The following is a 25,024-nucleotide window of genomic DNA, read 5'->3' as shown; positions in this document are numbered from 1 at the left end:
AAAGAAAGAAAGAAAGAAAGAAAGAAAGAAAGAAAGAAAGAAAGAAAGAAAGAAAGAAAGAAAGAAAGAAAGAAAGAAAGAAAGAAAGGAAAGAAAGAAAGAGGAAGGAAGGAAGGAAGGAAGGAAGGAAGGAAGGAAGGAAGGAAGGAAGGAAGGAAGGAAGGAAGACAGTGCCATAAGAAACTCATCTTAATGAATCACAAATCTGGGAAAAGGACTAGTAGGGAGGAGAGAGGTTGACGGGGTGGGGGTGGGGGTGTGTTAAGAAAATTGCATGTGTTGGGGAAGTAACCAGAATATAAAACAAAATTAATTAACGAAAAGAAAACCTGTGTATATTTCAACAGCAATTTTAAATATATGTGTACACACACAGATGGATAGATAGATAGATAGATAGATAGATAGATAGATAGATAGATAGATATGCCCTTAAGTATATTTCATTCAACCCAAAGATGGGACAGGAGAGCTACAGTTGATCACTCTGTGGGAAGCATTTTTAAGTGAAATAAAAGGAAACTTCCATGGCTTCTGTAAACATTCTGTTGGACAAAATTCAATCATATGACCCTGGATTGTAGAAGAGGCTGGGAAGTGTATTGCAGCTGTGTACCTGGGGACAGGGGTTGAAGTAAAAGGGTTTGGGGAATTCACAGCTGTCTCTACCACTAGAGGATAAGCAAAGATCTGGATGGCTCAGATTATTCTGGGGAGCTGGACTCCCAAGTTCAGTGTCATCCACACTTCTGGCCCATCATCTGTATCCCTTCATGAAGAAGGCAGAGAGGGCAAAGAGATCTTCAGGGCATTACCCAGAATGCACTTGGGTAAAGTTGAGGTACCACTCACCAGCAACTTGGTATGTGCCAGTCAATGTGATCAGCACTGCAACTGCCTTCTTTCACTAAGTACCTACCTTAGGAGGATTATACACCATGGCATGATCACTGCCATACTGTAGAGGAGAGAATGAGGTGTTGCCAGCTGGCACAGTAAGTCACCAGAGAACCGCAAATCACCCAGGATGCTGTCATCTCAGAGATCACACACTTAACACATCTCTCTTCATTTTGACTCATCAGTCAGATTCTGTGTTGACCTTCAGGGGATGAACCAACAGGGTTCTGACTTCCTAATCTTATTATTTAAACTATAATATTAGCTCATGGGAAAGAAATGCCAAAAGAAGTTCAGAATGTTAGCTATGAAAATAAACACAAACGGCTCTAGTCAAAGTGGTTTTCTCACTTAACTTTTAAAGGAGACTGATGTCGTCTGTGGAACAAGAAAGAAGTGGGGAGAAAATGGGAGGGAGTAGCAGAAACCCCATTCATCTGGCACAGTGCAACCTCCATCAGACAGAAGCTCCTGAAGGCTCCTCAAGCAGAGAGACCCCTGTGATCACATTCCTCATTTGGAGCCATTGGAGGAACTGAGTGTCAGGACCATAGGTGCTCATCCTTCATAGCTGGGGTTGCACATTACAGGAGCAGTTTACATACCACTATGGCAGAATGAGATTCAAAGACACACATTACCATCAGAACTTACACAACAGCCTTATTGATACTGGAGAATTTGAGGAAAAGAATTATTAGAGACAGTGTAATGATCAGAGCTACCTGTCACTTTGGCAGACTCTATATTCATCCGGAAACTGGGTGAAACCACATTGATTATGCTAATTGATGTGAAATGACCCCTTTTAATTGTGGTTGTGACCATTCCTTGAGTAGGGGACCCTGGAGTGTATAAAATGAAGACAGTGAATGCAGTCCTCAGCTTTCTGATCGTGGCTGTGATGTCATCAGCTGCTTTAAGATCTGGCTATGAGTTCCCTGCCATGGCACATGGTACCCAGAAACTGTGAGCTGAAATAAATCTGTCTCCATTCAGTAGCTTTTATTAGACTACTTTTTCCACAACAGGCAAAGTAAGTGAGACAGACTGCACGATATTTGTGGTGCTGTCTTATTGTATATTGGTTTATTTTCTCTTTCTCTACAAAAGTGACTCATTTCTATGTGCATGTATTTTTAAAACATCAAAAACACTACTATGTTTTTATGTCTGAGTGTGCATTTAATGTCGAGTGGCTTTTATTCCCTTACTCCTGTCTCTGCACACCCTGAAAATTAGAGATAGACTGAGACTCCTAGTAAGCACACAGCCTTTAAGAATGGGGAAATGTATAGCTGATGGTGCCATAGAGCAGAAAATACAAGGGTGTATTTCTCTTGCCCTATGGACCTAATTCCATGACAAAGCAGTGACCACTTCTTAAGGCTTTATGCAAAAGATTCTAAAGCAAGAGCTGTCCAGATCTTTCAGATTGAAAACACAAGTTAAACAGAGAGGGGGAAAAGCTGATAACCGCTTTCCAATTTCTTTAAAAAGAAAGGAAAAAAACTAGGGCGACACTTTAAATATTCATTTAAACATATAGTAATAAACCATTATATATTTTAATCTGTTTTCTGTTTGACAATATTTCATTTGCAGCCTCTCTGTGGCTTATAAAAATAGACCCAGAGTCCAAATTCCCACAGCGTGTGATTTTTCACATTCTCTAATTTGCAATAATGTATTTGTGTCAAATTCAGTCTAAGGCCTCCCCAGAGGAAAGCATCAGCAATGTTTGCCTCTGAGGAGGGAGTCTGGAGTCTAAGTTCCAGCAGCAAGCTGTGCTGAGGGCAAGGGATGCTGTAGGGACTGCAGGAGAATGAAGGACCCCTAAATTGTTGAAGACTGACTTTGACCATGAAACGTCTTTTAAACCTACTTGTGTTCTTTGATTTCAAATACATACAATCCTGACCTATGCATCAACCCCTCTACCCTCTTATTCCCCTTGCTCCCCAACAATGTTCCCCAACCTTCCTGTCCTCTTCATTGTCTTGTAAATAACCAACTGAACCCAATGAGTACCTTCCGCAGGAGTGTGAGCAACCTCCAGGCAGCCACACTTCTGAAGAAAATTGACACCCTCTCCCCAAACAGCCATCAGTTGCAAGAGCTCTTCAGCTTAGAAGTGGGGATTCATAAGCCCTTCCCTCATTTAAATTGGAATTATGGACTCCTTTGAACTTGTGCGGGTAACCATGGCTGCTGTGATTTTGTAAGTACAACATTCACATCATGTCCTGAAGACAGCACAGCACAAGACTCCTCCCCACCTCCAAGCTCTTGCATAGGAAGTCTGCTTAGACATGGTTATGGGCTTACCAAAGCCACTCTCTGACTCCACTTCTCAAGCTAGCCTCCCCTGGAGTTTGAAAGGACACAAGACAGGGTTCTGGCCAAAGGCAAGCAGGCAGAGGGATGCAGGATCTTTCCAGGCATCACCTGCACACTGTTCCCAGACATTGGTCACCCTCACATCTTGCTGCTCTGTCTTTCTGTTGAAAGATGCAGACTCCAAGCCATCCCCTTCACCTGTGAAGAGTCTTTATTCCATGCAGTGGAAACAACTGGTAGGAAGAGAAGGGCATAGGGTTTGTAAAAGACAGCACTCGGGATGGGGACTCTCAGCAAGGCTGCTACTGCTGCAGTATGCTTGGTGGACCATCAGTGTCAGAATCAGTGTTCATAAATGCTGCCCATACAACTACTTCTAAATACATTTAGCAAAAAAAAAAAAAAAAAAAAAAAAAAAAAAAAAAAACCTTACAAGGCCTGGTTAAATAATGTATGCAAAGTCTGACCTTAGAATTAAAAAACAAATTACCTTTTGTTCTGAAGAAACTCCATGGAGAACGTGTGGACACTCTAAAAGCCAAATAGAAAGTCTGCGTTGCCAGCCAGCAACTACACAAGGAACTTGCTCAAGTCATGCAGTCCTTGCTTTGCTGGATTGTTGTTGTTGTTGTTGTTGTTGTTGATGATGATATTGTGTTTGCTTATCTTCTATGCACAAAAACCACATTCTGGTTGACACATTCCATTTAGCAAGAATCATTAGTGAGGAGTGAAAGTACAGAGGCCAAAAAGCAAGGCTAGTCCACTTAGAGATCCTGGATCCTAGATCTGTAGACTAGGTCTTTGATGGATTATGTTTTGTTCTGATTTTGGTGCGTGTTGGTGCCCACATGCTAGGTTCTAAGGTCAGAATTGTGCCTCCAACATAGCATCAGTTGTGCTAAAGTCTAGAGGTCTGTTACACTTTAAGTAACTGTGTGTGTCTATGTGTATGTGTGTGTGTGTGTGTGTGTGTGCGCGCGCGCGTGTGCGAGCGCGCAAGCTGAGTGCAACTTCTCTCAGATGCCCTCTCTCAAGTGCCCTCTATGTTGATTTTTGAGAACAGGACTGTCACTAGGTGGGAGTTCACTGATTAGACTCAACTTGCCAGTCAGTCTCAGGCGTCTGCCCATCTCTGCCTATTCAGCATTGGAATTATGACTACATGCTACCATGCTTATGTCTTTGGTTTTGTTTTTAATGTGGACTCTATGACTCAATCTCAGTTTCACATGCTCGCATCTGAGCACTTCATAAACTGGACCATTACCCCTGCCCAAAGTAGGTCCTTTGAAGTGGTCATAGAGGATCTCATGAGGGTGCTAAAGACCAAGAAAACGTACACAGTAAAGCCGGACTTTACCATTTCTAACATTTAACCCTGATCTCAGTTCTAGATTTTGCTTCAAGAGAAGCAGAGAGCCAATCCAAAGCCAAGGTTCTGCACTGGCAGCCCCAGACCCTGCAATGGACTGCCAAGTAGAATTCAGTAAAGTCATGAACTTGAATAAAATAAAATAACTACTTTACTTTTATGACTCCCTTTAATTATACAGGTGAGCAATAAAATCACAGGCGCATGACTGCCACCTGTGAATTTGTCAACAAAAGAAATCACAGATTATTTTTAAGTCACATGATATTATAATTGTCAGAGATATCTCCAAATATTATAATGCTTATTGCTACTTCCAAATTATGGTAATTACTAGACCTGTTTGCTTAATGTGCTAATAAAGGAAATAAGGATTTCACTGAATCGTTTTTTTTTTTTTTTTTTTTTTTTTTTTTTTACTCTTACACTAAACACATTTCAGTCTGGGTTCCTTGGTGACTCATAGAACTTTGTACTAAATCTTTTTAAATTACATTTTATTCGTGGGTGGGGGCATAAATTACATTTTATTCGTGGGTGGGGGCATAAATTACATTTTATTCGTGGGTGGGGGCATGTGTGTGTGTTCCAGCACATGCCTGTGAAGGTCAGAGAACAGCTTCCTTCCAGACACTGGTCACTTCCTTCCATCTTGTGAGGAAGGATCTCTCCTCTTTCCACTTCTCTGAGTACTCCAAGCTTCTCGGCCCAAAAGCTTGCAGGGAGTTCTCCTGTCTCCCCCTCCCATCTCACCACAGCAGTTGCATGATCACAGAAAAGTTTTTCTGCATTCTGTGGATTCTCACATCATCAGGCTGAAGGGACTTTGGCCAGTCCCAGAAGAATGAGCAGGATTCTGAAAGCCTTACCCTTCTCCCCAATTCCCTCTGCCTTGCTAAAAACAACAGATTACATTCCTAAAGCTAACCACAAAGTTCTATTCCATTTTTGGCCACTTCCCCCTCCTGAGACTGACTACCAAAATCCAGCTATCAAAGCACTGATGTCCAGCAATCAAAAGCCTCCTTTGGCTGTCCTAATTAACATGCCTAATTAAAATTAGGCAGCTCATCAAAACAGGGGTTTCCACTTATCTTTATAAACCGTGTTCCTATATGCCATGACTGTCTCCTTTCCATCTAGAGGCAGTCCCTTGTCCTCCAGGACAAACATCCCTTCCCCCTCTCCCTTGTCCTCTCTCCTGTTTTGGTCTCTTATTCCCTGTTCTCTGACCCTCTGGGGCAAATAAACCTCCTTTGTGCTGAGAACTCGGCCTTGGAGGTCTGGAACAGATGTTTTTCCTTCCACAGGCTTGTGTGGCGAAGGCTTTACCCTCTGAGCCACTGCCATGTGTTACATATACTTTTATTAGTTACTCAAGAGTATCACACAGTGTTTTGGTCCCCCTAACTCTTCCCAGATCCACCCCTTCTATGCTCTAATTCTGTTACTACTCCCACTCCCCTTCTTTTCAACCTATCCAGTCTAGTTTGTGCTACCCATGCATTCTTGGATGTAGCTTTTTCTATTGGCACATGGTCAACTTAAGCAACAACAAACAAACAAACAAACAAACAAACAAACAAGAAACCTTGATCCTGGAGTTGAGAGCTAGAAGTCTTTCCATGTATCCAATTGCATCTTAAGAGATTAACAAGCTTGGTCTACTGGGGTCTTGAGGACCCTCAATCTCATATACATAGAAACTCAATCTAGAATCTGACATTTTGTTGTTGTTTGCTAAAACATCCTACAATGGCTAGATTGCTTCCTCCCTTCCTTCTTCCTGCCCTACACCCCAACCTCCCTTCCTCCCTCCCTCCCTTTCTTGCTTTTTTCCCTTAGCTTCCTGATATTTCTCACACTGCATCTACAAAGATTTAATGTTATTCTTCCTAAGACCTTGGCAGGGTCATTACTATTCTAATATGAAACACATGGATCTGTTGGCTGAAAGGAATGCACGCTACAGAAATGTGGGGGATTCACTCTATTGTCCTTCTGAGGTTATACAACCCTTTCCCTCTGAATCATCAAGAGTACACTGAAAGCATTGCCCACCTGTAGTTCCTTCCAGAATGTTACAGGAGGGAAGTCACCAAAAGTCTGGAGTTGCAAAGGTCAGTGAAGGCAGTCAATACAGATGTGGGTGGAATCCCGACTGCATCCCTTACTAACTATGTCACATTAAAGAAATAGGGAAAATTGTTTCACCTATGTGAGCCATTGACTCCTGCTGCTCTTTAGAATGGAAAGGAGTGAGATGGGGCAAGATCATGCAAGTTGCCTATCAGAGTGCTGGTCGTCATGCAAGCTCAGGGAAGGGTGTGGTGAAGCATAGGCATGAGGGCATGGCTGGCCAACATCATCATTGTCACAGCTCTCTTGCTCATGCTGTGCCAGATGTTCTGTTCCCATGGAATATCTACATGGCCCTCATTTCTTAGTTGCCCCATCTTAGGTGATGCATTCCAGTTTGTGAAAGGGAATGACATCTCTCTGTGGCACTGATGAAAATTCAGTAGAGAAATTCATTCTTTTTCTATCTTCTCCATGTTAGCGCTGGATGTTAACATGGAGTTAACACCATGGAGCCCGAGGCAGAAGCACTCTGTGCTGACTGGTCAACACACAGAAAAATCCACTATGTGGACTCTCCATAGCCTTGGTGAGCACGAGGTATGAAGCAAAAATAGACCTTCATTGGATGGACCACTAGGACTTCTTAGGGAATATATGATTTCAGCACTGACTAGCTTCTATTAATATTAATGAGGTATGACAATTTCCTCCCAGCTAAAGCATTTCAACATGGAGGAAACCTCTGTAAGACTCAAGAAGTTCTAAAAGAAGGCTTGCTAAGAAGGAATTTTTGAAAGAAAAGTTCCTTAGTGATTGGAAGTAAACAACTTAAAGGGCTCAGAGAATCTCTGATACTGACTAGCTGAACAAGTTTCCTCCATCTTCCAGGCTATTTAATCAGAAATCAATGCTGGAGAGGCCTAAAAGAGGCCTCTCCCACCTGTTGAGCTGCCTGTGAGTCTTGCAGTGAGCTTCAGGTTGTCAGATTTTCTGAATCATCACCCATTCTGGGGTAGGCTTTTGAAAATACAACTGCCTTTGAATGATCTTCTCCTGTAAGTAATCCCTCACCCATACTCCTATAAGCAACACCAGTAAACTCATTGGCTCACTAAGCTGGACTTTGGTGGTATTATTATGGTCTATCATTGGTGCCTTATAGGGTGAATAGGCCTGTGGTCACACCTCCCAAGGAGAAAGGTCTCAAAAAAAAAACCCTGAATAATGAAGCACCGAATTATAAAGCCCCTTATGAGATGCAATAGACAGATCTCTAGATCTCCATAAACACACTTAGAGATCAACATAAGCCTGCCACCAAGCCCAAAGGCTGTGTGAGCTGCAGAAGAAGAAAAAAAAAAAAAAAACAACCATCAAAACAGTCTCTACAGACTCTGGAAACCCAGCTTGGCTCATTGGAACAGACAAAAGCCTCTTGAGACACTACATTTTCAGTCACAGCCCACGTTTGCTATAGCCAAAAGCATATTGTTTGCTCTCCAGAGATGCAAGAGCCCCTGATATTTTCCCATTGGCTGCCCATGTTTGTGTGCTTGCATTGTAACAGCCCCCCTCCAGCCCTTAGCACAACTGCTGCCATGATGGAAGTATCATTCAAGTCTTTCAATCTGGCACGTGGGCAGAAAAACCTGCCAAAATGAGACTAAAGACACAATCCATCAAAGTCCGTAGTTCTGGAAAAGTCCCTAAATGTACTAACCTTGCTTTTTAGCTTCTGTAGTTCTGCTTCTGGCTAATTGTTCTTCAAAACTGAGGTGGGTCAACTCAGGATGTGTTTTTTTGTGCTTAAAAGCTCACTCCAAGAAAGCCTCAGGACTGCTCTTGGGTCCAGAACAAGCAATGTAGTACCCATCCTGCTAATAAAGACTTCCTGTTGGCTTGAACCCACATCTGAGTGTCTTTTTTAGTGAATGCCTCACAGCAGTAGTGTGTGGCATGGTGTGCTGGGGAGGGGCACATTGGTTCATGCAAGCACAGAGGTTAACACTGGATCTCCTCCTCAATTGCTTCTCCAGGGCTCTGACCCATCCATCCTCAAGGGTTTGATTAGACTAGGTGGCCTGCAAGCCTCCAGAATCCTCCCCCTTCCTCTCCAAAGCACTAGGACTATTCACTTACCCCGCCACAGCTGGCTTTTATGGGGGTGCCAGGGATCCAAACTCAGGTTTCATACTTAATCAGCTTGCTATCTACCCACTGCTGGCTACCCATCTTCAAGAAATAGATTATGGGATCAGAACTTCAACCTCGGCAACTGCTGAAAATGGCCCAGGGACAAAGCATGAGATGTAATTAACATGTTTCAAATCAACATGTAAAACATGTCAGATATTTGAGTATTAATTAATATTTTTCGCAAACTAATTACATTAGAATGATGAGCCCAGGAGGAACTAAAAGAGTTTTCAAATTCTGTTTCACTCCTCTTATTTAAATGTCTGCATGGATTATTGCTTTATTCAATTTCTAGATTTTTTTTTTAATTTACCAGAAACGATCCAAACATCACACTTTTTCACAGCCATCATCATTTATTCATAGCTCAATAGAGGAAGTCACTATAGCAATAACTCTTTTTTTCCCTCACCCCTAATTGTCATTCTGGTGAGAGAAGAGGAATGCCAGTCTCAAATCAAGGAACATTACTGCCAAGCATCAGCCATGGTCACCAGTGTCCCCCAAGTGTGTGAGCATTGTTCATCATGAGGGGTTTGTGCTGAGCAATGAAGACTCCCACCCACAGTGTCCTGCAAGCCCACTCCTCCTATCATAGCTTGTTCAAGAAGCGAAGTGCGTGGAATCAAATACTAACTTTGCCCACGGCCGTATGGCCTTGGATATAGATCCATAAACTCTTCTGAGCCTCGGCTTTATCGTCCATTAAATGAAGGTTATAGGAGTTCTCTCCCAAGTCTGTTGGAAAGAATAAAAGAGGTTATCCATACAAAAATGCTGAGCATGGAAGTCTAGATGCTCCAGAGACGTGGTCTGTATTCACTGCCATCATTGGGAAGAGACCAGTGTCAGGAAAACTCACAGACAATCTTCCTCTCCCACATATCCAGGTAGACCTTCATCTCCCTGCTGCTCCATCATTCACCCAGTAATTTATCCAATGAATAAAATCTCTTTGCTTCCTATAAAAATGTCTTTAAAGCCAGGCATGCCGATATATGCCTGAAAGCCTAGCACTGGGAAGGCTGAGGTGGGAAGACCATGGGCTTTCAGGATTTCTTGTGCTATATCAAGAGTTCAACACCAGCCTATAGTATACAGACCATGTTTCAACAAATAAGCAAAATAAATGATACAAAAGATGCTTCTACTCACGAAAGTATGGCACAGAGCATCTTATTCAGGTATGAGGTTCTTAATCCACTTTTTTTTGGGGGGGGGGCTTGAACAAAGCACACAGGTAGGTAAAGGGAAGGAAGGGTCCATCGCATCCAAAGCCTCCTCAGGCTTCCTAAGGAACTGGAACTCCTTATAGGAAACCAGCCTTTCATAACTTTGTACCACCTCTGCTCCAGCTTTCCTGAAGACACCCCATTGCCCAACTGTGGGTCTCCTATATCACAGGCTCCTTGAGAGCTAGAAAATGATTGCTGACCCCTGTGAAGTCACCAGTGCCCTAAGGAGTGGTGACCAGCATGCTCCTTAAGCTTATTGAACCATGCACATCCTTGCAAGGGGTCCATCCTTTGCCAAATATATTTTGCAATCCACTACTCTGAGAAACCCCATGCTACCTGGCTTCCAGCCACAGCCCTTCCTATTCATCCCTGACTAGAGCTAGGATCTCTATTCTTTTCTTTTCTTACATGTCCCATATACCCTAAGCGGACTCTTCGGTCTCTCTGGCCTTCCAAATCTGTTACTGTGTGCGGGTTTTCAGAATCAGGAAGCTCAATTCCTCACTTCTTAGCTTCAAACATCCCAGTTCCCTCCATCAACTGTCACTCCCCTCACGCCTCTTGCTTTTTCTCCATGAAAGGCATGCTCCACAAGGGAAGCCACATTTCCCTTTGCCATTGAATAAAGCATGCTGGATCCTTGAAATTATGCACTCTTACAGAGGATGACAAGCCAATGCCTCTGCCACTGGGCCTCATTTGGAGCACTGACTCTGAGCTGCAGTGATATATGAGCCCAGGAGCAGATCTTTTGATCGTAAACAGTCAGGAGGTTGGAATGTATAATGCAATGGAAATAAATGGTGTCATACCCATAGGACATAATTGATGGTGCAGGGATGGGTTTTGTGATCACAGCACACTCTGGAAGTCTTAAAACAGAGCCTGCGAGGCTGATTGGGCTTCAGAATGGCCGACCTCAGAAGGGAGCATTTGGAAGAGGAGAGGTTAGGCTTTCTGTCAGTGTCCCAAGAAGAAGCCTTGGCTCCTGAAGCAATTGGGTGACTCGTGACCTCGCTTTCCAGGCACCCCGCTGTGCCTGAGAGTCACAGATGTGACCTTGACTCCACTCCTATTAGCTCTTTGAATGAACTATGCTGAGCTCCGGTTTGTGAAATAGGGGGATAGCAAAGCTTGCTTCCTAGGAATCCCAGAATGAACTGGAGTAAGATGAAGGACAAAGAAGGACTGCACAGTGCCTGGTATGCACTCACATAGTAGTGGATGTCAGTTTTGGTTGTTGNTGTTCCTCTTCTTCATGACACATCCCCCTTCCTGTATTCCTGTTCTTGTTGGTGCCAGATACATGATGGAAGCACTTGAGGGTGGAAGGCTTTCATTTCCTCATGGTTTAAGGAAGATGCATCCATCACGGTAGGAAAATGTGAGACAGGAGTATAAGGCCACTGGTCACATTGCATCTGAAACCAGGGGGCACACAGCAGATGGGAGGGAGACCTAGAAACCATCAATACTTAGCCCATGACCCATTTCCTCCACAAATGTTTGACTTACTAAGCAGCGCCACTAGATGGGATTCAAGTGTTCAAACAAGCCTGTGGGGAAACTTCACGTTCAGAACACAAAGCAATTATGCCAGTGGCAAGTCCTCAAGACCTCCCAGTAACAGCCCACTTTAAAATTTTATTTATTATTTATTCATTTATTTGTATTTGTATGTCTCTGTTTGTTTATAATACATAAGTGAAAGAGCCCACAGAGGCCAGAAAAGGTGTGTTCGATCTCTTGAGTCTAGAATTACAGGTGGTTATGAGTCTCCTTGTGTGTGCTGGGAATTTAACTCAGGTCCTCTGGAAGAGGAGCAAGCACTTTCCAATGCTCTCACAATTTCAATAGATCTCACCATTGCTCAGTGCCCATTTCTCGACATCTTTTTAACAGAAGTTCATAGAGTAAGGGACTCCTGCAGATTCAAGGACCGATGTTTCCACTTGGCTTAGTCTCTGAGTTTGTCCTTACTGGTGCTTTGTTTCCTGTAGCACTCAGAATGAGCTACAAACACCCCAGCGAAGGTCACAATAAGTAGCATATATTCATGACTGTGCATTAGCAGGTGAATGTCAATGGCCTCCCATACACCAAATCATCCCTTCTGCTCCTCCAAAGGTTTATTTGTAAGACTCATTCCCTATTCTCATTCTATGGAGTAGCACAAAGAAAAGTTGGGCATCATCTGCCAACGTTTCACCACCTGGTAGACTCTTCCTTGGGCAGCTTGTTATGGCTTAAATGTGAAATGACCTCCACAGACTCCAGTATTGAATGCTTGCTTCCCAGCTAGTGATGCTTTTGGGGAGCCTGTGGCCTCTCTAGGTGATGAGCGCAGAGTGGTAGAAGCCTTTAGCCCCCACTCTCTCTCTGCTTCTTGGTCCATTGAAAGGCGAAAAAACCCTAGCCACTATTCTTGCCACCAAGGTGCAGTCTTCCACCATGCTACTTTCACCATGATTGGCTGTAGCCTCTCAAACTATGAGCAAAACCAGACTTCTTCTCCCGCAATGTGCTTCTTGTCTGATGTTTGGTCACAGCAATGAGAAAAGCAACCTAAACAACTTCAGCCTTGTCCTCATGTGTGTCATGGAGACAGACATACTCATTGTGAGTATGTTCACATAACTCAGTGTCTGAGGTTCATACACAGGCAGTGACTTAAGCAATGCCAATTAATGCTGCATCTGCATCTGCGTCTGCTGCTGCTGTGGTTGTGGCTGTGTGTGCTGCTGCTGCTGCTGCTGCTCCTGCTTCTATGGCTATAGCTGTGGGTGCTGCTGATGCTGCTACTGCTGTGGCTGTAGCTGTGGCTGTAGCTGTGGCTGCTCTTGCTGCTGCTATTGGGAGAAGGGTTCTTTCTATAGCTCTCCCAAGACACTAGGTCTCTCTGGGTGTTTTCGCTGTAGAGGTCTCACTGGTTGGTCAGGCTGTCCCAGAGGCATCTTAGCAGCTGTCTTTCTGCTTATTTTCCATAGCTAGCGATTAGTACTGATTCCACGCTCCGTATTCTCAGGGTACACACTTCCTTCTGTTCTTTACTGGGAAAACCAAGTTTGCCCGGTTTTCATACTCTCTCTGCCTCTCTGTCACTGTCTCTCTGTCTCTCTGTCTCTTGGTCTTTGTGTCTCTCTGTCTCTGTCTCTCTGTCTTTTTTATGTCTCTCTCTGTCTCTCAATATCTCTGTCTCTCTGTTTCTCTGTATGTCTCTCTCTTTCTCTCTCTCACTGTATCCCTCTATCCTTTAACACTATCCACATCCATTCTCCATCATTTCTTCTTTCCATGCCACATAAGATAAATGATCTTCCCTCCACCCAATGGAAGGTCCCATGCTCTGGAGACGCAACGGCAAGCAAGGTCTAGTGCCCCTGGGGATGTTCTGGTCTCTCTTGCTCTCAAAGAGTGCCTGCTGTCAATCTATCCATACATCCTCTGTGGCCTATTCTACGACATAATACCATTTGGAAAGTTGCTTCTAGAATCTTACCTTGCCTCCAGGCTAAGGACCCATCATTCTCTTGGCTCAAGTGCCTGGCTTTCTGAACAGCTGCTCTGTCAGGTGGCTTATATGTCTTCCTGTTTACTTCTGAAACCATACCCACCTGGCTTCTGCTTCCAGTTACAATGGAAAGCCTTCCCTGGAATACTTGAGATTACACATCGACTGAACCTAGAACCACAAACCTGGTCCTCCCTTCCCTAAACCCCACTGAGGTATCCAATATGTCTATCCCATTCCTCTAACCCTCTTGTTCCATGGCTTCCATACTTGGAGGATATTTGGGTCTGCATTTTTATGTTCATTCCAGACAGTCATCCTTTCACTTCCTAACATTATGGAAAACAGTTTCCCCACACTTGCTCTAATGCTTATTCTGTGACTGATAAGCTCACTCTCTCTCTCTCTCCCATGCCTTTGCCGGTGCTCTGAATTATTTTTATTGGTTTAATAACAGCCAAGCTTACCTTCAGTGCTCCCCTGAGGACCCTCTGCAAACACAAAGGCTCACTTGAATTTGAACTCAGATCTGAGGCATATATGGAGAGAGCTCTGCTCTCATGAGAATCTTGTTCCTCCTGAACAGGCTGACACCAAAACACTTCCTACCCAGTCCTCCCCACAGAGACCCTGTCTTCTGAGGATGTGGCTGTGTATTAGAATTGTGCATGCATTGTGGATTCGTGCCTGGAATATATTATGCTGTCTCGTCAAAGTCCACCATAAAAAGCACCAACTGTATCTCCAAATGAGAATCTAAGCCCTTGAGTTCAGGCCAGGCGACCTTTCAGAGCTCTTGAAGTGTCCATTTGCTCTAGGTTTAAGGTCAGGGTAGATGATCACCATGTGACTTGGCAAAATGGGAGGAAGCCAAGAACACTACTGTGAAAGGCCCTTGATGTTTAAGTGGATCTTGTCCCTGAGTGACAGAAAAAGTCATGAAACCCAATGTGAAGTAAACCATGCAAGGACATCACTGCCTTGCAATGCTAATGGATTAGAAACCTGTATCCCTAGACATGGCTCTTAAGTGATGATCACCCATTGAGTGTTTTGCTATGGTTGTACTTTAGATGAAAAGTTTGAAGGTAGAATTAAGTAATAACCGGAGCTCCATTTCTGAAGTGCGTCCCTTCCAAGACAAGTACCCAAATTTGAGTACCAGACTCATGTTTTAAAAAAAAAATGTTGGGTGTGTGGTACATGTTTATCATCCTTTGCAGAAGCAGAGGTCAAAGGACTACTGGGCTCACTGGCCAGGCAGTCTTGCCTACTTGGCAAGTTCCCAATCAGTAAGAGACATCGTCTCAGAGGTAGTGGATATCATTTCTGGGGTGTGATATTTCTTTCCTAGACACACAGAGAAAGAAGGGGGGAACATTATTGAAGACCTGCTTGGAGCCAGGCTCTCCTAAGTATCGCACACTGGTTGCTTTGTTTACAGTTCATACCAAATACAAAGCATTTTCTCTAAAGGATCATTTAAAGGATCAAGACCTGTAAGCTCAGTAAGCTATAGGCAGTAGAGCCTAGCTGCAAAGTATAGGCACCTGGAGGTACAGTCTGGAGGGGTGGGTGGGCAGCATACTCTTCCCCAGAGACTTTCTATGTCTCTCTCCACCACTCTTTGTCCCATATCTGCCTTACAGACGGATGGAATGGAGTGCCTCTGCCACATGGCTATGCCATACAATCCTTGTCCTCATTATGGATCAGGATGAACAGAGCCAGGAACCATGGATTGAGCCCTCAGGAACCATAAACCAAAAGAACTCCTGTCCCCCTAAAGTTATGGCAGGTGCTTTGTCATAGCAATGGAAAGCTGATTCTGGGTGTGAATTGCCATCACACTTTGCAGATAAAAGATGAGGTAAGGGATTGACTTCCATTCCACAATGGGTCAGCTATAAATTAGAAAGTCCCCTTTGAGACACAGACCCCATTCTTTGCCACCCTGCCCACATAACAGTTTACTTGGTCCTCACGAAAAGTGCCAGGCTCTCCAATGAGCCAAGTGACCAGAGCTGGTCTGCTCACAACCAGGCAGCTCATCCCTTCATTAGTATAGCAACCTCTTTTCAAATAAGCCAGACTGCTTCTAACTGGCTCACAGCCCCCGATTAGCTTTCTCCTCAAGACACAGACTTGAGACGGGAAAAAGAAATGATTTCTTGGCCTGAAATAAAGATTCCCTTAGAAAGGACAGAACAAAAATTATTAGGAGGAACACTCCACACACTCCCCTAGAACCACCGTGATCAGCACCTGTGTCGTTTACCACTCCAATTATTTGGGGTAACAAAACGGTACTATCAATCAATCCAGTTCGACTGCTCTGCCCTCAAACAGAAGCTGCCCCATTTATCAAAATGGAGACCCTCCACTGGATCTGTAGTACCATCAACAGGCAATCACTAAGGCGAGCAAAATTTAAAAAAATAAAGCAACTGTCAACTGAAAGGAAATAATTTTTCTTTTATCCTGGCCAGCAGAGTCCTTTGTCTGGCTGTCAGTAGAGTCAACGTGGGCTGGGTCTCAGATCTTTGTTTCTATGCAGTCTGTGTTTGAGAGAGGCCAACAGAAACACTTGCAATGCAATGCATGAGCCCAGGTAACCAGGTTTCTCTCTCAGCAGGGCAAGCTGCGTGACGATAAATAGGGGGAAATGTGTATGCATTTGTGTGATAAAGCAGGCTTAATGATTCCTGAGGGGAAGGAACCCGGGAGCCACGCAGTTGCAACTTAGGTTCAAAACGGATCCACGCAGGGCCAATTAACGTGCAAATATGTATGTGCTGAACCTGCACTCTATCCGTCATGTGCGTGTGGAAATTGGGCCATTTATCTGTTATATTATGTATGTGACATCTTAGTTTGGTTCTTACAGGCTGCTTGGGGACAAAGAGGCCATGTGCTTCGCAGCTAGCAGAGGGAATTTAAGATAAATTCTTCAGCTGTCGTCAATGTTGCAAGGCATGGAATTTGGTTGGAAGATAAAGCTTTTCCGTCGACAGGGTTTTAATGTCTCTCCATAGCCCGTGTGGTGTCTTATTAAAACTGTGTGTGGTGAGGGAGGGGTGGCAGATGCCGTGAGGAGTTACTGGCACAGACAGCTTGCTGTCATGTTTCCTGAGTCCGGATTTAGCAAACGTTATTCACATATTCACTGTCAATCTGCAGAAAGAAAAGAGCCGGCGAAGCCGTTCACGCACTCATTCCATAGGCTTGTAATTCTTTTTGTTTTCCTTTAACCCATGTCTCTGCCACAGGTAAAGTCTGTTCTGCCTAAATTACAACTGCTTGTCTGTATTTAGGTGAAAAGCAAAAGGTGACTGGAGACAGAAAAGGACCGCCCCAATGCAGTTACCTGATGTGTTGCTCGTCACATACAAGAAGGCGCTGCTTGTCTGTGGAATCGAATCTCACATTAAATAATAGTGACCACTTGCTTTGATGAATCACCATTAGAAATCCAATTAATAAAAGGTTACCTCCCTACAGTAGTGAAAAAAATATGTTTGGCTGCAACAATGACAACTGAGCCTTCAAAGCAATAGCTAGAAAAAGAAGAGTCTTTGAGATATGTGCTGTGTCTGGGGGAGGAGAAACTGGGTAGACCAGGGGATGAACTGGCTCAATGTGTGCTCTGAGATGTCACTTGTGTGTGGGTCCTCACATCCTTAACTCTCTCCATCGCCCTGCCCTATTCTGATCCTGAGGATATAACAGGTACCATGAACAACTGATTTTCAACCACAGCCTCCTGCACAGTGTCCTGCTCCAAACCATGGGAATGAATGACCTCAGAATGAGGCCTCTAACACTGTTGGCCAGATCAAATCTTTCCTCCTCATTTCTAGTAAATATTTTGTCCATAGCCTTGAAAAGCTAACATCTTCCTTCCTTTCCTTTCACCTCTCCTTCATCCCTCCCTTCCTTCTCTTCCATCCTTCTTTCTTCCTTTCCTTCCTTTCCTGTTTTCCCAGTCCTCTTCCCCTTCTTTCTATCTTTTCCCAAAGATTCATTTTACTCACTTAGTGTTTCCCACACTCAATAGTCCCTATCTGTGGTTCGTAAGGCCATTTCACATATCTGTGGCTGAGCCTGGATTGTAGTCATGCATTCCATTGCATCCTACACCATGATTTGCATATGAACTGGCTAATGGGCATGAGTTATTTTCATCATGGAACCATGAGATCAGAACCTTCAAGTGTGTTCCTGCCTCTGTCTGCTGGTAGGCAGCAGCATGGGCATGTGTTTTCCTCTGCTCTATCAGTAGATTGCAGGATTGTCAAGTCTGCAACTGTCATTTCAATCAAGACATGAAGTACTTCTCTCTTTGCAACCTATAGTTTTAATCAAAGCTATAGAGATAAATGTCTTGCCATTGAGGACTGCTATAAAATGGAAGGGGGAAAACATACAAGGGTATTATCATTGTCATTATTGTTGTTTGTTTGTTTGTTTGTTTGTTTGTTTGTTTTCTATTGGCTGAATGTTTTAAATTGCCCAGTATGGCAAGACTGAGAGAGTGTCTTGGGACTGGCAAGGAGCTAAAGGAAGCAGGTAGTAGCTGTCCATGGTGCTGACCACAGAAGCCTGTTTGTGGCCTAGCACTCAGAAGTGGTCCTTAATGAGTAACAAAGCAGGGATTTACTGAACATGACCTGTGCACCAAGCAGTTACCTATGTGCTTTACACATCGTGGCATTCAGAGGTCAAACCTGCACTCTGATAGACACGGCTTGCACTCATTTCATCACTGAATGAGTCTTGGAAAGTTTGAGTGTTCCAGAACCTCAGTTTACCTGTCTGTGAAATGGAAATTATGACTGCTGCTGTAGCCAAGATTTTTCTGAACATCCAATACCACAATAAATGAAATCATCTCTGTAATACTGAGAATGTAACAGGTACTTAATAATGGAATTATGCACTGTGCTCCTTGAAAACTACCTGGGCAGTTACCACCACCAACCTTTTCATATTCTCAAAAGCGTCATGGGCAGGAGTGTCAGAAACAAGGTTCAACAAGACGGCTCTGACGGTAAAGGCACTTGCTGCCAAGTTCAACAATCTGGGTTCTATCCCTGGGTCCACATAGTAGGAAGAGAGAAGTGACTTATAAAGAGTCTTCTCTGACTTAAACACACGGACACACAGACACACGGACACACACACATACACACAGAGTCAATAAATCAATAAATAAAATGACATTGGAGTTTCTATAAGGTGAGTATTATTATTTCCATTCTGAAAAAGAGAAAACAACACTTCTGAATATAACTTGTTTGAGTAATTAGCTCCAGGATTTTGGGGAAACAGGTAAGACTGGGGATGCCTGGCCTCCACCACATTCCTGCAGCTCCCGACCCTTCCTGTGGCTCTCCATGCCAAATACTCACCTCACTATTTAAGTTCAATACCGACCTGAACTATTCGCATACCACATGCCCTGTGAGACCACAGAGAACCATCCTAACCATCACTGGGGACACTGCACAGTCACTCCTGAGTGGCCCCTCATGCTCTGTAGGGTCTGTCAGAGTCACCTCCATAAGCTTTATTCTTTAACAAACATGTGACAGAGCATAGTAGACACTTTTATCCTTGGGGCAATGAAAATGGTGGACAGATGGGTCACCAATCTTGCTTTCTCCAAGTTGTAACTTGAGAAGAGAGGAGAGGCTCTGTGGATGCCTTCTTGGGATAACCATAACACTATAGACAATTTCCAGTTGGTGGTGTTGGACACCCATGATCAACAACATCTGCTAATATATTTTCTACTATACTGTTAGCATCTGCTAAAATTCTCTTCAGACCCTGAAGGCCAAATAGGGGAGACAAAAGGAGTCTCCAAGGCAAGTAAAAGACTTTGAAATCCTCATTATTGTTCTAAGCTGCTCAGAGCATGCTCTGTGAGCAAGGAGCCAACCTAGTCCAGCACCATGGAAAGTGTGCCATAGACAACATACCCAGACACCCGACCACAGGGAGAAGCACAGTCAGGGAGACAGCAAAACCATGTTTCCTACCTCAGTTTGGTCAACAGCAGGACTCACCAAAACCTGCATGTTAAAGAAAAAAGACATTAGCATCAATTCAACAAGAAGGCAATTGCATTAATTTTCTTTCTAAAGGAGCTGGTATCAATAATTTTTATAACCAGAGGGGACTATGGGACAACCCACATGAGCATGTACAGACACAAACACACACACACACACACAAATCCCTCTCTCTCTCTCCATATATATAAAACATATATATATATATATATATATGCATATATGTCTATATATAATATAACACACACACACACATATATATCTATATATCTATCTATCTATCTATATATATATATATATAGATAGATAGATATAGATATAGATACACATATATACAGGCATAAAAACAAACCTACAGAAGCTCAGATATTTATACACAGACACACACAGGCACACAGGCATACACACACATACACACAAACACAAACACACACATTCTCTTCCACCAAACACAGTGACAGCAGATTCATCTTCACAGTCCTGTGAATAGGTGAAGAGGATAATTAATATTTTCAACACATTATAGCAAGCTTGCCAGGAAGCAGAAGGGGGAAGGCCCTGTACAAAGCCTGTGCAAAACAGTGAGGATTAAATGAACACCAAGGAAGCAAAGGCACTGATGACAATTCCTCTTATTAATGACACTTTTGTGGGTATTTTTCCTTTATGTTTCAAGCCAGCCTCATGGGAAGTTACAGAGACAGCAACAACTGCAGCCCCCACCTTTGCAAAATGCCTCACAATATTGTGAAGTATAAAGTCCTGGCAGGCATTATGCCAAATTCTTCATGTTTCCTTTTTCTCATTTAACCCCCTAAAAACCCTTTATTAGCCCCCTTTTCATAGATGAGAACACCAGGGCTTAGAAAATGTAGGGAACTTTCCCAAGATCTGAAAGTTAATAAGTGGAGAGAATTAGATTTGATCCTGGAATAAAAGCATTTCAAGCGCCTATGGAGAAGCCCACAGTACACAGGCAGCTCAGATGTACAAGTCACTGAGGCTCACAATAGCTAGGCACGGATGTGCACACAAACATGCACATATGTACAGGTGCCTGTGGATGCTGGAAGCAGACATCTATGCCCTAAAGCTGGAGTTACCAATAGTGGAGAACTTCCCAGTGTGTGTGCTAAGAGTTGAACCTGGGTCTTCTGGAAGAACACCAAGTGTTCTTAACCACTGAGCTATCTCTTTAGGTTCATATTGGCTTTGTTGTTGGATTTGTATGTGTGCGTGTGTGTATGTATGTATGTATGTTGTGGTCAGCCATGTGTGAGTACATACGTAGTCATGTGTGTGTGTGGAAGTCACAGAACACTCTTGTGTCTCATTCTTCAGGTAGCATCCACCTTAGTTCTACAGATGGGATCTCTTACTGGGACATCAGACATGTCAACCAGGCTGGACCAGAGAGCCAAAATTCCCAGGGATCCTCATGTCTCTTCCTCCTCAGAGTTTGAATAACAAGCACATGCCACCACACACAGCTGTTTTTAAATGAGTTTTGGGCATCAAATTCAGATTTTCAGGTTTACAGAAAAAGCCATTAACCGACTGAGCCATGTCCCCACCCCCAGGGATTTGATTTTTCAAATCTCTTCTACAAACTTTCTGCCTGAAATTTTCCTGGAGCTTTAAAACTGACTCTGACAACTTCACTGACATTTTCCTATCAGAAAACTAGACTGCGATCTCATCCAGTGCTGCAGGTCCATCACCCAAACTTATCAGAGAACTGAAGCAAGAAGATCAGGAGCCCATGGCCTACCTGAGCTACTGAAGGAATTCAAGGGGAGTCTGGCAACTCAGTGAGACCACGCCTCAAAATAAAATGTAAAGAGAGGCTGGGGATGTATCCCAGTAGTAGTTTCTTAGCATAGATGAGGCTCTAGACTTAATCTTCAGCACAATGTGGGAGTTTAAAATGAAAAGTACTAAGAAATTCAGTGTACACTGAGTTATAACTGATTTAAATTCTCCAAAATCACACATTGATGTCTTAAATTTTGTGTGGCGATGCTTGGAAATGAGACCTTAGGAAATGACCACACTGTCTATTGAGAGGACTTCACAAGGGCAAGGTCTCTCGTGGGATTAGTGTCCATATGATAAACCACCAAAGGCTTTGCTTTCTGTCTACACACACACACACCTACCAAGAAAGGTCATATGGGGAACACAGAGGAAAGACGGCCACATGTAGCCATGACAGCCATTGTGAGGCCATTGACCATGGACTCCCAGCCTATAAAACCACAAGCCTCTGTTGCTGTTGTGAAGCTGCCCGCCTCTGTGTTTCCATAGCAGCTGACTCAAACATTGACTGGTACCAGCTCACAGCTGTGAATTCAACAAAGGGCATGATCCCTGTCCTAGGCGATCAGCCCCTGCAGCTTGCTCTAACTCAGCCTCTCCCAGCACTGTCTTGCCCACTCTCACCACCAAGGCATCAGCCCTCCCCAGAACCAGCTTCCCCAGATTGGGAAGGGAGCAGACAGAGTTATTTTCCCATAGAGAAGCTTTCATGCCTCATTAGCTTCCCAAACCAGAGGCAAATCTTCAGACACCCTCACCCAGCAGAGTCATGAGCCGTGGCCAAACGTTTGCCAAGCTGGTTCAGTAGAAAGCGCCATGAGGAAGAATGGTGGTTACAGGCCCGAGTTATGTCATGGCTTCCCTTCCCTGCGTGACTCTGCAAGAGCCTGGGATGCACTAACTATTGCCTCATCCCTAAAGTACAAGGAGATCCCTCAGCTGCTTAGCCTCCTGTGTGTATGTGTGTGTGTGTGTGTGTGTGTGTGTGTGTGTGTGTGAGTGTGTGTGTGTGTGTGTGTGTGTGTGTATGCTTTTCCCTGTGGTCCCCAAGAGAAGTAATGAGGGATAAATCTGACAGTCACCAGCTGCAGGTTTCAGGCAGCCCCAGCTCCTCTCTCTACACACAAGAGAAGCGCAGTCCTCAGTCGACCCCTCACAAGCGTGGGCAGCACAGTCCTCAGCCGACCCCTCTGGTTTTCTCTACTTTATCATCTGACTGTTATTTCCTAACTTTGTGTATTTCCTGCTGCTATGTCCTTTGATAGCCCCCCACAAATATACAACCTCACTCCTCACAGTTACTGCAAACACATGCTAACAAAGAGAAGCATGTACATAGCTAGTGTTACAAAGGCTAGCATGATACTAGCATGATCAAAACACCATAGAGGCTTAAACATAGGGCTACACGCTCAGCTGCCTCTAAGGGGACAAGATGATTGCGGCTGCTGAGCTTATGTGGAACTGGAGATTTCTCACCCCATGTAAAGCTGTTTGCAGCAGCTTTTAACAGGCAACATGTGGCTCCAGACAAATAAAGCCTGAGTGCCCTAGAAGTGGCTGTTGAGCGTAGTTTATGATCCAGTGTGCTTCTAACCTGCCACCATGGGGAGCATGTGGCCCAGGACAGCTGTGAATGTGACCTGACACAACCGTAAACTTAAACATTCTGAAATTTTATCTTGGTGACTTCTTTTCCTGGAGATGCTGCCTGTCTCTCAAGTGTAAACTCTGCTAGATGGTAAAGTTGAACTGCACAGTAAAGAGGCTGGACATGCCAGCAGGCCCAATACATTGTGAGACATGTGCATTTTTAAACCTGATGCAATGTCTCCATGTGTGCATATGCATACCCACACAGACACATATGTGTAACACACATACACACTCTACAGGAAAGGGGGCACAGCACAATAGCATGCATAGCACAGGAACAAATGATACTCAAGATGATGACTATAAATGTTATTTGCCCTCCCCCATACAAACACACATGCTTGTCTAAAAGCTATCTGGTAGGATACACAGCAAACTGAAGAAGAGCCTGGAACTTCACTGGGACTGTGAAGTTCTATGTGTGACAGGGAACTGTCCTTTTTCCCGGTTGTTTGAAACTTTGCCGCAGAGAGCATATCTGTTTATAAAGCTAAAGCCAAATTCAGAGCCATAAAGAAAACACAGCCTAACATTATTAGTAAAAAGCCTTTCAGAGCACTGGGCTTCTCTTCTTAATCATAGAGAAGTGGTCTGAAAATGACTCTTCAACCTGATCCAGAGTTAGAGAGATGGTTGCCTTGCAACCGTGAGGCCCTGAGATCCACATAAAAATGTCACATGTTCTGACATGCACTTAAAATCTTCACACAGGAGAAGTAGAGACAGATGGCTTCCTGGGACATCCTGGCCATATTTTCTAGCCTATCTGGAGGGTTCTAGAGAAATTAGAGAACCTATCTCAATAAACATGGTGGACTACATCACGAGAATGAGAGCTTAGATTGTCCTCTGGCCTCCACAGGCATGGACACCTGCACATACATTCAAAAAATAAGGCACACAGTGAAGCAATAGCAAATAGCAAATAGGGGGCTTGTGGCCAAATGGAAAGCAGCCATATTTTATTTATAACCTATGACTATACATATTGGATAAACATACAGGAACTAAGAAACAAGTGGCAAAATGTGATGAATCTGTATATTCTTTTCCGGTGCTCACAGCTTAAAGCTTACTCAGTAAGGTACACGCATAGACCTATGGCCTGTCTGTCCCCTGTGATGGCTGGCTGCAGTGGACACACTAGAATGAACCACACAAGCCAATGAGATGAGGGTTCTTTAAAGGATACAGGCTGCAGCACTTGGCTTTGATCTTGTCCAAGGCAGCAGCCATCAGAGAATGTGCAGTGGGGGGCCTGATCTGATTAGAGGCCTGCTGCTGGTGGGCCATTCTGTAGACCAGCACAGGGCACAGAAGGGACATGGGAAATCCCCAGCGGGGCAGGAGTGAATGCTTTGTTCTGGCTTTTCTTCATCCCTTTAATCATTTCCCTTGCTCTCCTCTGGTTTCTGAATTGCTTTTGAAATTCCAACATGAAGGTGCTCTTCTTCCCTTGTGTTAGGAACTTGATGTTCACAATTCCATTTCAACTCTTGCCTCCAAAATGCACTGCCATGTCCCCATCCACAGACAGGGAAACCAAGACTGGGAACCTGAAGCCTTTACCTCACATGACACCAGAAATGTCAGAAGCCTGAATGGAAAGAACTCAGCTATGACATTAGAAGAGACTTAAGGAGAGACAGACATGATGGCACCAAAGCAGAGGTGCTCACAGTTCCACAGACCCAGAGCTGAGTCCACTGCTCCTGGGGAAGGCATAGGCCATCCAGCCACTTGATCTCCCTCTACATGTTTCTGAGACATCTAAACACTGTTTGGAGTCCTCCAAACCATCTCTCTGTTGGCTGAACTCTCAGTGCTAATA

The 25,024-nt window shown here is 43.9% G+C and overlaps 1 protein-coding gene across 1 annotated transcript in view; it reads right to left on the bottom strand.

Annotated features, from left to right (window-relative positions):
• The window catches only part of Rbfox1 (RNA binding fox-1 homolog 1), a 1,640,850-nt gene extending 1,621,131 nt beyond the window's left edge, over window positions 1-19,719 (bottom strand). The window contains exon 1 of the mRNA XM_029470804.1: window positions 19,687-19,719. The gene's annotated coding sequence lies outside the window, so the exon portion shown is untranslated. The remainder of the gene's footprint in view (window positions 1-19,686) is intronic.
• Between the last annotated feature and the right edge of the window lie 5,305 nt (window positions 19,720-25,024).

Source organism: Mus caroli, chromosome 16 (assembly GCF_900094665.2).
Source record: "Mus caroli chromosome 16, CAROLI_EIJ_v1.1, whole genome shotgun sequence".
NCBI lineage: Eukaryota > Metazoa > Chordata > Mammalia > Rodentia > Muridae > Mus > Mus caroli.
The sequence above is the reverse complement of the archived record's forward strand: the minus strand, read 5'-3'. Positions and strand labels throughout refer to the sequence as shown.